This window comes from Crinia signifera, chromosome 5, assembly GCF_055691185.1.
Source record: "Crinia signifera chromosome 5, ASM5569118v1, whole genome shotgun sequence".
NCBI classification, from domain to species: domain Eukaryota; kingdom Metazoa; phylum Chordata; class Amphibia; order Anura; family Myobatrachidae; genus Crinia; species Crinia signifera.
The window spans coordinates 208,713,019-208,729,715 of record NC_139221.1 but is presented as its reverse complement, the minus strand read 5'-3'; the positions used below and the strand labels follow the sequence as shown (position 1 = coordinate 208,729,715).

At 47.0% G+C, this 16,697-nt stretch overlaps 1 long non-coding RNA gene across 1 annotated transcript in view; it reads left to right on the top strand.

Moving 5' to 3' along the window:
• The window catches only part of LOC146079636 (uncharacterized), a 42,227-nt gene extending 25,809 nt beyond the window's left edge, over nucleotides 1-16,418 (top strand). The window contains exon 3 of the long non-coding RNA XR_014474666.1: nucleotides 16,181-16,418. This is a non-coding gene — a long non-coding RNA (uncharacterized LOC146079636). The remainder of the gene's footprint in view (nucleotides 1-16,180) is intronic.
• Nucleotides 16,419-16,697: the final 279 nt, after the last annotated feature.

Below are 16,697 nucleotides of genomic sequence, written 5' to 3'. Positions count from 1 at the left end.
GCCAATGGCAGCCGCCCTCTAGGGATATAGGGGATCTGCCTAGGCCTGTTCAGTGTCAGTACAAAGAGTCTCCAGAGGCGTTCACAGCTCCCAGCTGACTCCGGCTCTCTGACTCACCTCTCCTGACTTGGTGCCTTGCTTCAGTGCTCTGTGTTGGTCTCGATTCAGCTTAACCCCATCGCTGCCAGATCTCTCCACAGTCTGGTCTCTGCCTGCATCCCTGAGCTTCCTGGCCTAAGTTCTTCAAGTCGTCTGCTTCCAAGCAACTTCCCATTCTTCTGTCATCATCCATCTTCTTTCAGTCTTCAAGGATCCCTCATTACCATCAAGTACATTCTCTTTCCGGATTTCTTCATTTCCCAAGACCCCAGCCTGCAGTCCGCAGTGCTTGAACTGTCATTGTTTAAATGAACTTTTTCTGCTTTACAAAGTGCCGTGCCGGCTCAATTCTTATTACTGCTAAACTGCCACTTGACAAAGTATTCAAGCGTGTATTGTTCTATTTATGAATTCTATTATTAAACCTGCACGATTTAATCCTTCCTCCTCTGGTCCGTCTCCGGTTGCTACACACCACACGACTTCATCCAGCCCTTCAGTTGTGACAGTTTGTACTGACCCGATGGAGTCGGGTGAAGAACAGGCTTCCATGGCGGACACACTTCACAGCATCATGGCTCGTCTGGAGCAAGTGGAGGCTACCCAACGTCAAGTGGCTCAATTCCTTCAGGTCTTGGCTTCACCCCCAGCGGCTCCCTCAGTTTCTGTGGCTCCAGCTCCAGAGGTTCCAGTCCCTGTTCCTACACCTGGACCAATAGTTCCTCATCACATGCAATTACCAACCCCCAGCAAATATGATGGTTCTCCGAAAGGATGCCGTGGGTTTCTGAACCAATGCGATGTGCATTTCACCTTACAGTCTTCTCACTTTCCTACTTCCAAGGCAAAGGTGGCTTATATTGTGTCTCTCCTAGCAGGGTCAGCTTTGGACTGGGTGTCCCCTCTCTGGGAACGTGCTGATTCCCTGCTCAATGACTATGAAGCTTTTATTACCTCTTTCCGTCACATCTTCGACGAACCTGGCAGAGTGTCGTCTGCCGCTACTGAGATCCTGAGAATTCGCCAGGGTAGTCGCTCAGTGGGACAATATGCTGTGCAGTTCCAGACTCTGGCTTCGGAACTAAAGTGGAACGAAGAGGCTCTCGTCTCCGCCTTCTGGAATGGGCTGGCAGGTCGTATCAAGGACGAATTAACTACCCATGACTCTCCTGCTACTTTGGCTGAACTCATCTCCTTGTGCAACAAAGTAGATCTACGGATGCAGGAGCGTCAACTAGAGAGAAGTCGCTCCGACCGTCTCCGCCCTCGTCTCACCACCAACGCTGTTCCTGTTCCTAGACCTGGGCCCTCCACAACCACACCACCAGACGAACCCATGCAGATCAACCGCTCTCGGCTTTCCTTTGAAGAAAAATCCCGTAGACGTCGTGAGAATCTTTGCATGTACTGCGGTTCTTCCGCTCATCTGTTGTCTTCCTGCCCACTGCGTCCGGGAAACGACCGCTCCTAACCTCCCCGAGGGAGGCCAGGTTAGGAGTTCTGCTTTCATCTCCCTCTTCAACTGTGCCCACCATTCCTGTTACTCTTGTGTGCCCTCAGGGAAAAATCAAGGTCCAAGCTCTACTAGATTCCGGAGCAGCCGGGAACTTCCTTTCTTCCTCTTTCGTTCTTCAACATTCCTTGACGGTGCAACCTTTGGCCCATCCGTTGGCTCTCACTGCAGTAGATGGGAGTCGCATCAGCAGCGGGCAAATCACCCTTCAAACCGATCCAGTGACAGTTCTCGTCGGTGCCTTACATCAAGAGACTCTAGAATTTTTTGTCCTTCCTCAGTCCTCACACCAGGTAGTCCTGGGCCTACCATGGCTTACTAAGCACAACCCTCATATTGATTGGACCAGTATGGAGATCACAGCCTGGGGTACGAACTGCCTAACTACTTGCATGCCTCGTGTCATTCCACTCCATCAAACTAATCCTCAAGAAGTAGGAGGTTCCAGTCTTTCATCTTCACCAGCTCCACCCTTGTCGTTACCCACACCATATCTTTCTTTTTCTGACGTCTTCAGCAAAGGAGGTGCCGATACCCTGCCGCCTCATCGTTCCTGGGACTGTCCGATAGAGTTGATACCTGGGAAGTTCCCACCGCGGGGCCGCATCTACCCCTTGTCTCTGCCAGAGACCAAAGTCATGTCTGACTACATTCGAGAGAACTTGGATAAGGGGTTTATTCGCCCGTCCACTTCGCCAGCCGGAGCGGGGTTTTTCTTTGTGAAAAAAAAAGATGGAACCCTCCGCCCGTGTATCGACTACAGGGGCCTGAACGATATCACGATCAAGAACCGCTATCCTTTGCCTCTGATCACCGAATTATTCGATAAAATCCGAGGGGCTTCCATCTTTACTAAACTGGATTTAAGAGGGGCGTACAACTTGATCCGTATACGATCTGGAGATGAGTGGAAGACGGCGTTCAACACCCGAGACGGCCACTATGAATACCTGGTGATGCCCTTTGGTCTTTGCAACGCTCCAGCCGTCTTCCAACAATTTGTAAATGACATATTTCGAGATTTGTTGTATCATTCCATTGTGGTGTATCTCGATGACATTCTCATCTTCTCATCGAACCTCCATCTCCATCGGCAAACAGTAGCTGAGGTCTTGCGGCGCCTTCGCCAAAATAAATTATTCTGCAAGCTAGACAAGTGCGTCTTTGAGGTTACCTCCATTCCATTCCTTGGCCACATCCTCTCCAGCACTGGGATAGAGATGGATCCAGAGAAAGTAAGAGCCATCTTAGACTGGACAGCGCCCACCACGCTCAAAGGCATCCAGAGGTTCCTGGGCTTTTCAAATTACTATCGTCGTTTCATCCGGAACTTCTCCACCCTTGCTGCACCTCTTACTGCTCTAACCCGTAAGGGCTCTGATCCAAGTCAGTGGTCACCTGAAGCCTCTCAAGCCTTCCAACAACTAAAGGATGCTTTTGTCTCCGCCCCAATCCTTCTCCAGCCAAACCTCGACAAACCCTTTATTCTTGAGGTGGACGCATCCTCAGAGGGGGTAGGGGCAATCTTGTCACAGAGAGGGGAGGACCAGGTGCTTCATCCCTGTGCCTTCTTTTCCAAGAAGTTTCTTCCAGCGGAGAAGAATTACCCCATTGGAGAGCAGGAGTTACTGGCAGTCAAATCAGCGTTAGAGGAGTGGCGGTACCTCCTGGAGGGGGCACGACATAAAATTACGGTGTACTCCGACCATAAGAACCTCTCATTCCTCAAGCAGGCCCAATGTCTTACAGCTCGTCAAGCCCGCTGGGCCATGTTCTTCGAACGCTTTGATTTTCAAATCAAATTCAGACCCGGGACGATGAATGCCAAAGCCGATGCCCTTTCACGCTCTTTTGAAACTTCCGCTGATCTTGAGACTCCTCCTCGACCCATTCTCGATCCTCTGGTCTTTGCTCAAGTAACAGTCCAGCCTTCACCTCCACCAGGCAAGACCTTCGTTCCTCTCAATCTCCGGAAGAGAGTGCTGTCCTGGGCACACGCTTCCCGTTTCGCAGGGCATACCGGGGCACAGAAGACCTTAATGTTCCTATTGCGGTCATACTGGTGGCCTACCATCCGTCGTGATGTAAACTCCTTTGTCGCTTCCTGTGTAAAGTGCACTCAGCATAAGTCCTCCAGAACGTCTCCTGTCGGTCCTCTTCTACCTCTAGCCATACCAACAGAACCATGGTCCCACCTGTCTATGGACTTTATCTGCGAACTTCCTCCCTCCAAAGGGCATACAGTAATTTGGGTGGTGGTCGACCGCTTTTCAAAGATGGTGCACTTCTTCCCATTGAAAGGTCTTCCATCTGCTCCAGTGTTGGCTCAGCTCTTCATTTCCACCATCTTCAAACTCCATGGGTTGCCCAAAGAGATTATTTCGGACCGTGGCGTGCAGTTCGTCGCAAAGTTTTGGAGGGCCCTCTGTTCTGCTGTACAAGTCAAGCTCAAGTTCTCCACTGCTTTCCATCCACAAACCAACGGGCAGACAGAACGAGTCAACCAAGACTTGGAGGCCTTCATTCGTTTGTTCGTCTCTTCCTCTCAAGACGACTGGGTAGACCTTCTGCCTTGGGCGGAATTTGCGCACAACAATTCTTATCATTCTTCCTCCGGCACCACTCCCTTTTTCACTGTCTTTGGCAAGCATCCCCGATCTCCGGAGTTCTCAGATCTATCATTGTCCGAAGTCCCTGCAGCTACTTCTTCCCTACAACGGTTTGCAAAGATCTGGTCAGACGTCCATACAGCTCTCCTCAAAGCATCCGCTCGATATAAAAGGATGGCGGACAGGAAAAGAAGAGCAGCTCCTAAGTTAAAGGTTGGAGATCGAGTATGGCTGTCTACCCGCCATATACGCCTTCGGTTACCGTCCATGAAGCTGGCTCCTCGGTTCATCGGGCCGTACCCGATCACTCAGGTGATTAATCCGGTGGCCTACAGACTACAGCTCCCTCCTTCCTTAAGAATATCAAATTCGTTCCATGTGTCTCTTCTGAAACCTTTGCGTTTGAACTTATATCAGAAGAAGGTGCCTAAACCGCCCAAAATTGGCTCGGAAAGAGAAACAGAGTTCGAGGTGAGGCGCATTATCGACTCACGTTGCCGCAATACCCATCTTCAGTATCTGGTAGAGTGGCTTGGATTCGGTCCTGAAGAGAATTCCTGGGTTGATGCTGCAGATCTTCATGCTCCTCGTCTGGTGAGACAGTTCTTTCAAAGAAATCCACACAAGGTGCGTAGGTGCCCTGGGGTCACCCAGAAAGGGAGGGGTACTGTCACACGCAGCCGCGGCGGTGCGCGGCGGGCTTACTACTCACCCGTTCGCGCCCGCCGTCGGCTAGCGTGTAGTGGTCTCCAGGTCAGCGGCAGCAGGCAGCGGCAGTCTGGTGGGCAGCAGGCAGCGTGGGACGCCAGCAAGTGTAGTGGTATGTGCTGTAGGGGCGCCGGGAGGCCGGCGCCGCCATCTTGATTAAGGGCAAATAGCAGATTGGTCCTTGTCTGAGGTTTCCGCCCATACTGACCTGACAGCCAATGGCAGCCGCCCTCTAGGGATATAGGGGATCTGCCTAGGCCTGTTCAGTGTCAGTACAAAGAGTCTCCAGAGGCGTTCACAGCTCCCAGCTGACTCCGGCTCTCTGACTCACCTCTCCTGACTTGGTGCCTTGCTTCAGTGCTCTGTGTTGGTCTCGATTCAGCTTAACCCCATCGCTGCCAGATCTCTCCACAGTCTGGTCTCTGCCTGCATCCCTGAGCTTCCTGGCCTAAGTTCTTCAAGTCGTCTGCTTCCAAGCAACTTCCCATTCTTCTGTCATCATCCATCTTCTTTCAGTCTTCAAGGATCCCTCATTACCATCAAGTACATTCTCTTTCCGGATTTCTTCATTTCCCAAGACCCCAGCCTGCAGTCCGCAGTGCTTGAACTGTCATTGTTTAAATGAACTTTTTCTGCTTTACAAAGTGCCGTGCCGGCTCAATTCTTATTACTGCTAAACTGCCACTTGACAAAGTATTCAAGCGTGTATTGTTCTATTTATGAATTCTATTATTAAACCTGCACGATTTAATCCTTCCTCCTCTGGTCCGTCTCCGGTTGCTACACACCACACGACTTCATCCAGCCCTTCAGTTGTGACACAATGACTGTGAAATGAGTACAATGAGGTGGGATTTGCATTAGGATGACAGCTGGGTTTGGCACTACGGGGAATTGGCTCTCAACTACCTTGTTTACCCCTCTTAAATCCTGCACTAGTCTGTAGCCCCTCCCCCCGCTCTTTTTCACAGGAAAGATGGGACTATTGGCCGTGCTGGAAGTTCTAACTAGGATTTCCTGTTGGAGCAATCGTTGGATCACTGGAAATATTCCTAGCTCAACTTCAGGTTTTAAAGGGTATTGCGGTATTTTTGGGGCTATCCTGCCTTCTTTTAAGCGGATTTCTACTGGAGCTACATTTGCCATTAGCCCAGCGTCCTGTCCATCTTTAGTCCAAAGGGAACCCGGTATTTGTGCTGTAATTTCAGCTACCCTAGATGGATTTGATTCTACAACAGTGGAACACAACATTAGCCTCTGAGGACTGTCCAGCATATCTTGCACTTCTTGTGTAAGATTTTTAGGAGTGTCCAGGAATACCCCATCGGGGGTGCAATAGATGACACATCCCATTTTGCATAGTAAATCTCTACCCAAAAGGTTAGTCGGGGCCGCTGCAGCCAACAGGAAAGAATGTTTGGTATGCAAAGGCCCGATTGTAACCTCTGCTGGTTTCGTCAGTGGGTAATGTTGTATTTTTCCTGTTACCCCAATTGCCGCTACTGATTGGTTAGTGAAACCCAAGTGAAGAGGAGTGTTGAGAACAGATCTGGCCGCCCCTGTATCAACCAAAAAGGTTTGCCTTACTCCAGCTATATCAACCTTCACCTGAGGTTCTTCTCCAAGGTGTTGAGTTAATCTAACTGGCTGTAGGATACAGGTATGACCTGTTTCCTATTGTCTGACCTGCGTTGCCCTTAGCACAGTGTCAGCCATCAGATGGGGAGGAGGCATGTTGCGTGACCTGTCTGTCTCCTCCCATTGTCTAGGGGCTGGGTATCTCCGTGTCTCACCTTTGTGAGATTCCCATTCTCGCTTATGTGTCTGATAACTCCTGTGGTTTCCTAACCTACAATGAGCTGCAATGTGTCCCTCCTTATTGCAGTTGTAACAGATAATTGGCTTTCTACCTGTGTCCCTGGTGTTTCGTTGGTATGCAGCTTTGTTTGGGGCATTAGTAAGGGCTTGGATGCTAACCATCATCAGTTTGTCAGTTTGCAGTTCCCTGTGCTTCTTAATGTTGCGGTCGTGGTCCACAGCAGATTCCCGTAGGGCATCCACTGTCATTCCACGCCAGTTTGGGAAAGAAGTTTGGACTCTGGCTTTCAGGTTTTCCCTAAGTCCTTCCACCAGCACAGAGACAATCATCTCCCTCAGGTGGGGGTCGTCCTTAGGCTCGGAGACACCAGTGTACTTTGATACCTCCAGTAAGGCTTTTGTAAAATAATCAGCAGCAGTTTCGCCATCTTTCTGTTTGATGGTGAAAATCTTGCTATATTCTACTGCTGCAGGAAAATACACTCCTAACTGTAAGTTAATCAGGCGTATATTCTCCTGGTTGATCTCATCATTTATCTCCTTGTCCACTTTCAATCCACTATCCTGAATGAATTTTGGGATGTCAATGTGAGTGGGGAGACAGGCCCTCAACATGATTCTCCAATCCTTGTTGGTGGGCTCATCAGAGTTTCCTAGATCCCTTACAAATTTCCGGCACAATGCCAGATCTTTCCTTGGGTCAGGGAAATCTGAAATGATGGACCGCAGCTCTAGCCGTGTCCATGGGTTTAGCATGTTCATCTTTCTGGTAGGTATCACACCCTCTCTGTCTGCCTTACCATAGGGAACCTCCAGTGTGCGCATAGGATATGTTTGTACCACATTCGCATTACTGGGACCTGCTTGGGAGTCAATTGTGTCTGTGCTGTGTGGTGCATCATTACCTGAGTCCAATACTATGCTGTTGGCATCAGCCGTCTCCTCCTCCTGTGCTGGGGCCTCAACAGCGGGTTGAGCTTTTCCCTCAATCATATTAATTGCATGAGAGACGGCCAGTGCCAACAGCTGCTCGTTTTCCTCTCGGGCTTCCTTGTAAGGGGATAAGACAGGGTACAGGTTAGCAACGGATACATTGTTACTTATACTTTTCTTATGAGTCATTATCCCCTTCGGCACATATGGGGGTGGGGGAGCTGTTTCTATTGTGGCGGCGGTTGCATTTATATTGTGGCTGATTGCGTCAGGTATTGCCAAACCTCTGCTTCCCCATTGTTCCTGTCCTTCCTTCTGCCACAATTTAAGAATATTTATATGCTTCACTCTCTCCTTACGACTGGAGAGTAGGCATATTTCATCTTTTACTGCCGATAAGATTTCCGGATCGAAGCTACCAACACTGGGAAATTCTAACTTGCTGCCTTGTGTCATTTTTCTCCATTTATTTTGGTAAACAACTGCGAGTTCACCGTGCTTCCTGCACATAATAAAAGCAGCCGATCCTTTTGGCCGGCTTGCTTCCTCCCTAACATGCACGTTATCACAGCGTGACCCGTTATTACCCATAGTTACAGGAATAAACGTTCACAGCTTAATAGATATCGGTGGGTTATTACTTATCTGAGAGCTCCCCAAACACTCACTTCTACAGCTTCCTAGAACATCCCACAGTCAAGCAGGTGCGAAGGATACGAGGTACGATACTCAATCACCAAGTCTTTCAACTAGCAGCGAACTTCTAGCCAACTTGCTTGATGCGGCACAATTTTTCCAGGGTATAACAAACTTGTTTTCCTATACCCCCAAAAATCGGATTTCTAAAGTAGTTAATCGGAAACAAGTGCGTTCCGATATATCTTCTTGTACCCTCCTAGCGGAATCAATTCCACTGAAGGGGCAGTTCCTATGGGCACGTCGTCACGTGAACCCTAACCTTGTCCTACCTGGACTGTCCTACTCTGGACTACACTGCGCTTGAGTCGTGTCGTCACACACCCGTTCGCCTCAGTTATTTTTCACACTGGGCGCTGGTTACACCTTGGTCTTATGCATATATTTGAAATATTTCTGTACAGAAAAATCTTCCCAAGTTGGTAGCTTTTCACTGGATACTTATGCAGGTATAAATCCCTTATAACACTCTATAGGAATCTATTAAAATAATGCTTGAGTTGCTTGTTTAAAAAAATGAACAAAAAGAAAAAACTTATTTTCTTTTATTAATCACCGCCTCATTCGCAGTATATTGTTATACTGTTTAAATAAAGCTAGTGGTTAAATACTGTTCACCTTTGAGTTCCTATGTGTGCTGCATGTGCAGTACCAATGAACAGCCACGTGTGTACATGCACTGTTCACAGGCCGCCGATGAATCGGCCACCCACGTGTTCTATAGTGTATTTGCAAGGTTGCACTCGGGTTTCGCTATACGCAGTAATTGCGCTTAAATGTGGAATAAATCCCTTAACTCCGTCCGAAAGTTACGTATCAAGATGCGAAATAAATCCCGCACTTAATCCGTAAATCACGTACAAAGATGCGAAAATTTCCCGATATGGGCACGTGCGCGCGCACCTTGCGTAATACACAATAGACGCTTTACGTTACTGCAAAAAGGCCCAGGACTTGTCGCCACGTGGCTGAGTCCCTGGTTTTGCAGTAACTAACAAAAAGTTATAGCTTTGCACAGAGGGGATCCTCTATGTACTATAATAAACACAGACTCCACGTGTGCGAACCTTATCGCACGTGGTACATATACTATAATAAACAAGCAGCCCAAGACACTATACCCCGTTAAACTACTTGTGGCAGGCAGAAGTACAGTTTACTAAACACTTAGGTATGATATGCTTTTAAAACACGTGGCTTTCACTTATTGTACTCCGGGTTCAGCGCTAGCACTTCCCGAACCCCGCACCGCCGCGGACTCGGCCTATCCAGCAATGGAAACAAAATAAATACTTCCACCCTTTTGCTGGTATAGGTCGGGTCGCACGCCTGGTACTGAGTTCTGGAATGTGGAGCGGACGGACGATGCCCCCAATTGTTAATGGTGATTAAAATATAACCAGAGTGACGATAAGTGAAAAGCGTTGGTTACGTAATAAGTCCGCAACCAACGTACCCTTTATTCCTAGCTACGTGCGAACAAAGCGTAGCGCAGCGTAGCGTACCTTTTATTGTATTATGTATACCAAGAACCAATACCTTAATCAGAGATTCCTTCGCAGTACTTTGTCTCTAATCTGCGAATATACCTTATCGGACTGTGTCCGCAATATACCTTATCGCTATTATGCGAATAAACAGACAAGACCACTGAATAGGAATAAGGAGATTAGAACTCCGTAAAAGGTTTGTATTTAAGTCCCTAATGGACAAAAGGGGGTTACAGAAATAAGAATAAACAGGTATAACAGGTGATACAATATACTAACAATGAATACTAAACAGACTCTGCTAAAGGGAGAGAAAACAGATACAAGACACAATCAGCCAATCAATATTATAAGGATAAATACCGTTAATGCAACCGTTTACCCGTCTCATCAAGTATGCGAAGCGCAGTCCGGTCAGAGCTCACTATCGTTCAGGAATGAACTATAGTCCGGTAGGAAGGTCCAGGGAAAGTTAGATGTGCCGAAGAGACTTTGGCTGCTCTGGGTCGCCTATCTTATAGGGTCAGAAAGGGGAGGTCAAAGGCCATTCTCATTGGTCAGAGATCATATGTCCGGTCCACTGTGATTGGAGGTTAGACGCTGTACCTGGTCTGACCAGGTGCAGGGGAGTGAACTTTAAGAGTCCTTTGTTTGGTGGTTTCGGCGTCAGCAGGGATAAGAACTGGTTTAATCTAGTTTCCTTTGTTAACTACTTTCAACAGAAACTGTCTTTGAGTTATGGATTATGTCCATAACTATCGGGCAGTGTACATTGTGAAATATTCGCAATGACCGGAATACTTCGCATAATGAACTGAACGGAACGGTACTAAACACGATACAGACAGATGTATGCAGGGCTAACTAAGCTATGTGTGGCGTTCTAAACATTTAACTATATTTTACTTAGTGTCAGTATGTATTTATGAATTTATGTGTGATAGTATGGCTACTCTTCTGGTCCACTTTGCCACGCATACTCGGGTATGGAAACTTTATTTGCGCAACTCTGCGAACCAAAATGGCGGCCATACTATCCTAAAAATGGCGTGTGTGTAACTCGACTTCCATAGGTAGCTTATGCACCATTGGCATTTATTAACTTGTATTAATACTGATTATTTTATTGTATTTTTATTGTATGTATGTTTTTGTAATAAATTTTATTTATATTTGTGTGTACCTTTGAGCGCCCCACGCCTTGTCTTTTTTCTTAAGTATGTGTAATGGACAGCTTTTTGCCGTGCTGGGTTTCTATTGAATACTACAAGCTGTAGGGTCCTTAACCCGGCCCAGCCCCAACCCGGCTGCCATGTAGCAGCCGGGTCTATTCACTGAGAAGGGTGGATGCTTGGCTGTTCTAACGGATTCGGTATGAAATCCCGACAGGATCAAAATCCTGACAGGGTCAAAATCCCGACATACTGTATAGAATGTACAGGTTAAACAGTCAACATGACTTTCGGCCGACAGGTCACGAGGTCGACATGGGTTTTTTCACAGTTTTTTTTACCCGAATGTCGACATGGACAAAGTTGGAAGTGAACAACAGCCCCTCGCTTCGCTCGTGTGGCTTCGGGCACAGTGCCTCGCTGTGCTCGGCACACTATTTTAGTCTCCCACCTCGCCCTAGTGGATGGTAGGGCAAGAAATACCACCTGTTGGCAAATGTCAGTAAAAAAATAGTGAAAAAACCCAGGTCGACCTAGCGACCTGTCGACCCAAAGTCATGTTGACTGTTTCACCTGTACATTCCATATGTCAGTATTTTGTCCATGTCGGGATTTTGTCCATGTCTGGATTTTGACCCATTCGGGATTTTGACCGTCGGGATTTTGATTGCATCCCGTTCTAACATGTCAGTGAAGCATAGACCGCTGTGGGACCTTTCACACATAGGGGTTTTGGTGTGCTGTACCTTTCCCCTGCTACCCAACTTGACATCGCAGCTAATCCCTACCCCCAAAATGTATTTTAGCATGCCAGAAATAGTCACATATTGAGAGGCGTACTAATTTAGTAAAGGCTAGACTGGTGTTGTGGATAAATCCCTAGAATTTTATTAGGACAGAAATACCACCAGGAGGGCATGGCAATTAGTGTGCATTGATTTAAAAGAAGATAAATAAAAACATTTTTGTATCAAACTTCTCCCATTTTTTTTACTCCCACACATAATGGTGCCAACAGAGTAAAATTAAATTCTGCTGCTAGCAAAACATTAAATCTGGCTATAAGCCAGTGCATGTGAAAGGTACAGCTGTCCGGTAAAAAACAATGTGTATGTGAAATAGCCATATACTGCTCTGTCCAGCAACCTACATAAGAAGGGGCCGTCGGTTCCAGATGGGGCCAGCATTAAGGGGGTGCAGATCTCTGCTGCTCACTCAGATTATGATGAAGGGACCTGCAGGCTCTCTTGCTGTGTCAATGGTGGACTCCGTCCCCGTCGGTTTCTCTCGCTATATCCCCTTTGGTCTCTCTCGCTATCTCCCCTGTGGTTTCTCAATATCTTCCCTGTAGTCTCTCACTACCTCCATCTCCCCTGCTATGTCTCTGTCACCAGCGAAGTCTTCTGCTATTTCCCTGCCCTTGCTGTCACTCACGCTATCTCCTGTTCCCGCTGGTCTCTCTTGCGCTCTCCCCTTCAGGCTCTCTTGCTTTCTTCCTCTTCCCTGTGGGCTTTCTCGTGAAATCCCCTGTAGTCTCTCAAGATCTCCCTCTGCAATCTCTCTCTCTCTCTCTCTATGGGCGTTATTCTAGTGCACTCTTTCTGACAAAATCCTTCTTAGATGGACAAAACCATGTACAGTGCAGGGGGACAGATGTAACGTGTGCAGAGAGAATTAGATTTGGGTGAGTTATTTTGTTTCTGTGCAGGGTAAATACTGACTGCTTTATTTTTACACTGCAATATAGATCTCACTTTGAAGTAAAACCCCACCCAAATCTAACTCTCTCTGCACAAGTAACATCTGCCCAACCTGCAGTGCACATGGTTTTGTCCATCTAAGAAGGTTTTTGTCAGAAAGAGTGAACTAGAATAAGGTCCAATGTCTCTGTCCCCTGCAGTCTCTTTCACTATTTCCCCATCCGCTGCAGTCTCTCTCACTATTTGCCTGTCCGCTGCAGTCTCTCTCACTATTTGCCTGTCCGCTGCAGTCCCTCTCACTATTTGCCTGTCCGCTGCAGTCTCTCACTATTTGCCTGTCCGCTGCAGTCTCTCTCACTATTTGCCTGTCCGCTGCAGTCTCTCTCACTATTTGCCTGTCCTCTGCAGTCTCTCTCACTATTTGCCTGTTCGCTGCAGTCTCTCTCACTATTTGCCTGTCCGCTGCAGTCCCTCTCACTATTTGCCTGTCCGCTGCAGTCCCTCTCACTATTTGCCTGTCCGCTGCAGTCCCTCTCACTATTTGCCTGTCCGCTGCAGTCCCTCTCACTATTTGCCTGTCCGCTGCAGTCCCTCTCACTATTTGCCTGTCCGCTGCAGTCCCTCTCACTATTTGCCTGTCCGCTGCAGTCCCTCTCACTATTTGCCTGTCCGCTGCAGTCTCTCTCACTATTTGCCTGTCCGCTGCAGTCTCTCTCACTATTTGCCTGTCCGCTGCAGTCTCTCTCACTATTTGCCTGTCCGCTGCAGTCTCTCTCACTATTTGCCTGTCCGCTGCAGTCTCTCTTTTTGAATACCTGTAATATATAATTTAGTGTAGGAACTTCATACATCCTGTATGTGGCCTAGCACTTATGTAAATAACCAGAGTAGCGTGCTATGTGAAAGGCAGAAAATGAGGCTGTACATGGAATAACCATGTTTCAGTGGATATTTCTGCTTGTCGATTTAAAATGGTGGTCTGCAGTGCTGTGTACCTAACAATAATGTTATTTAAACAACACCATGGGCCAAATGTAATCGGGTGTGAGAATCAGAAAGTGAGAGATTTTGGGAGAGTTTTCCATGTTAATGATTGCCACTTGTCTTGTTGTTGTTGTTGTTGTTGTTTCACCATATGCATAATCCATGTTCCAAAATGAAAATAGGGAATAATTATTTTTAACAAACCAAATTACTGGTTGGATAATTACTGACCGAGCAAAATAAATCAACTCTCCTAAGCATGATCTTTTGATAACTCTTGCCTTAAAATATACATAACCCCCTCCCACCCCCCTCCGGACATGTGGCCGAAGGGAAGAGAAATCATTCGATGGTCGCTGACCATCGAATGATTTTTCTCCCCTTCGGAAATAAGTCGGTGAAAACTGACTTTTATTTCAGATGGAGATGGGCAAAGAAGTGGCGGGCTCTAGAAGTCACATGACCTCAGCCGTCTGTCCCCAGCAGGTAACAGCCCGCCTGCGTTATCAGGGGTTGGTCCAACGTTTTCATGGGGACACCCATAAAACGCTGGGGATTCCCCTGCTCCAGTCCCAGTCCGCCTACTCTGGAGCGAATGGTTAGACGAGTGTGAAACTCGCCAAAGCCGTTCGCTCACATGGTTTGCACTTGCGCATGAAAGCCCCACACCATCGGACCCAAATGTCTGAGTCTGAATTGGTCCCAAAGTCAAATGTTGTTTTTTATTTCTTTATTTTCTTATGTCCAAATCAATTTTTCTAAATCTTAAAACAGGTTAATGGACGGTTAATTTTGACAGATATTAGATGTTGTCATAGACGCACCATTAGACCTCAGCACATTGGGTACTCAAGCACCTTCCAGAAATATCAAATTCTAAAGTTTATTAGATTCTGCTCTCGCTGAGCTCATTTGGCAAACACTTGTTTAGTGCATAACTGTTGTTTGCTTTATAGCGAATACGCAAGTTATACCTCCCCAGTGCCTTCTGATAATAGTAGACAGGCAGCTATGAATTTTATAGCCACATTGGCAAAAAAATATATACCAATAAGTATAGGAAAATAACAATTGTGGTTCGTATTAAGTAGCTACAGATATTAGTGTTCATTCTAGCACCCGCCATATTTGAAAACCCATGCAGTTCCTCTTCCCTGCCTCTGGTGTCGCTATCTGCTGTAGGGTATCTAGCACATGTCTGGTTTGCATATCAGTGCTGATATACAGACAGACCACACTGCTAGAAGCACTACAGCAGACAGTGACACCCCAGGCAGGGAAGAGGAACTGCATGGATTTTCAAATATGGCGGGTGCTAGAATGAACACTAAATATTCACAGATATGTTCATTTCACAATCATTTTCAATAGCGTCTAGGCTCTTTGGTACTTCTTTACTTTCACGGCACCACTAGAAATCGCGGCCATTGAATGCACTAAAAATCGGGTGCGACGCGATGCCCGCGATTTCCCATAGGGACAAATGTTAAATTTCTCAATTGACCCGATTTTACTGTTCAATGCCTCAATTGACACGATTTTTCCATAGGAAACAATGTTAAATGGCCCACAGAGGCCAAATAGCCACCCTGAAGTGTGAAATGGCCCCCACAATTGTTAACGCCACCCCACGATCAACGTGAACCCGAAGCGTGACGAGCGCAGCGGTACGCGTCCTCCGACCTTTTCATACCCCCACTATCCACGTCGGCGTGGAGTTGAGAATAGAATAGTGTGGCGAGCGCAGCGAGCCACCGAGCCCAAAGCGTGGCGAGCGGACGCGGATACCTTCACAGGTAAACGCGTCCCTTCGCGGGCTTCACAGGTATCCTCGTCCCCTCGCGGGGCTCGCTGCGCTCGCCACGCTTCGGGCTACGTGGCTCGCTGCGCTCGCCACACTATTCTATTCTCAACTCCACTCCGACGTGGATAGTGGGGGTATGAAAAGGTCGTAGGACGCGTACCGCCGCCCCTCGCGGGCTTGCTTTGCTCGCCACGCTTCGGGTTCACGTTGATCGTGGGGTGGCGTTAACAATTGTGGGGGCCATTTCACACTTCAGGGTGTCTATTTGGCCTCTGTGGGCCATTTAACATTGATTCCTATGGAAAAATCGTGTCAATTGAGGCATTGAACAGAAAAATCGTGTCAATTGAGAAATTTAACATTGGTCCCTATGGGAAATCGCGGGCATCGCGTCGCACCCGATTTTTTAGTGCATTCAATGCCTGCGATGACCGCGATATCCTATCTGTCCTAATCTAGTGGCGCCGTGAAAGTAAAGAAGTACCGGCTCTTTTAATGAAAATTGTATTTTTGTTCCACACAATTCAGATGAAATATATATATATAGTGGAAACAATACATTATATTTATGAAGATGATGAAAATGGATGTTTTTTTTTTTTAAATTCAATACTTTTTATTGACATTTTGTTTTCTTTTACATACATATCAAAGCAAAAGACAAAAAAGAAAGCAACAAATCATTGACAGAGGCAACAAAGAGGACCGGGGAATAGAGCGGGTATATGCATGAACAGTGCCAAGTCTCTGCAGTCTCACCTCTGATAAGCAGTCAACATTCCTGCTATAACTTTATCTGTTACAACTGTTATACCAAATGATATATAAATTTTATTCAATAAACAACATGTAGTTTGAACAAGATATGGCTGTAGCTACCCTCAAAATAAAAAGTGTTGCATCTAGCTTGTGGTCAGATTTTAAAGTTTTTCATGTAAGTTTCTCTTTGCCCCATCACAGTTGGAGAAACATGCGGGCGCTTCTTTGGGTGATATCTGTGTCTGCGCACCAAGTATATTTAATTGCTCGGTTTCATCTCTTTATGCTGTTGTGTCTATTAGCTCCCATCCACTGCCCGGCTAGTAGGAAATTTAGTAGGCCATGATCCAACTATGATCTGACATAATGTGGGGAGGATAACCACCTATCCCATATTCTCAGATATTTGGGT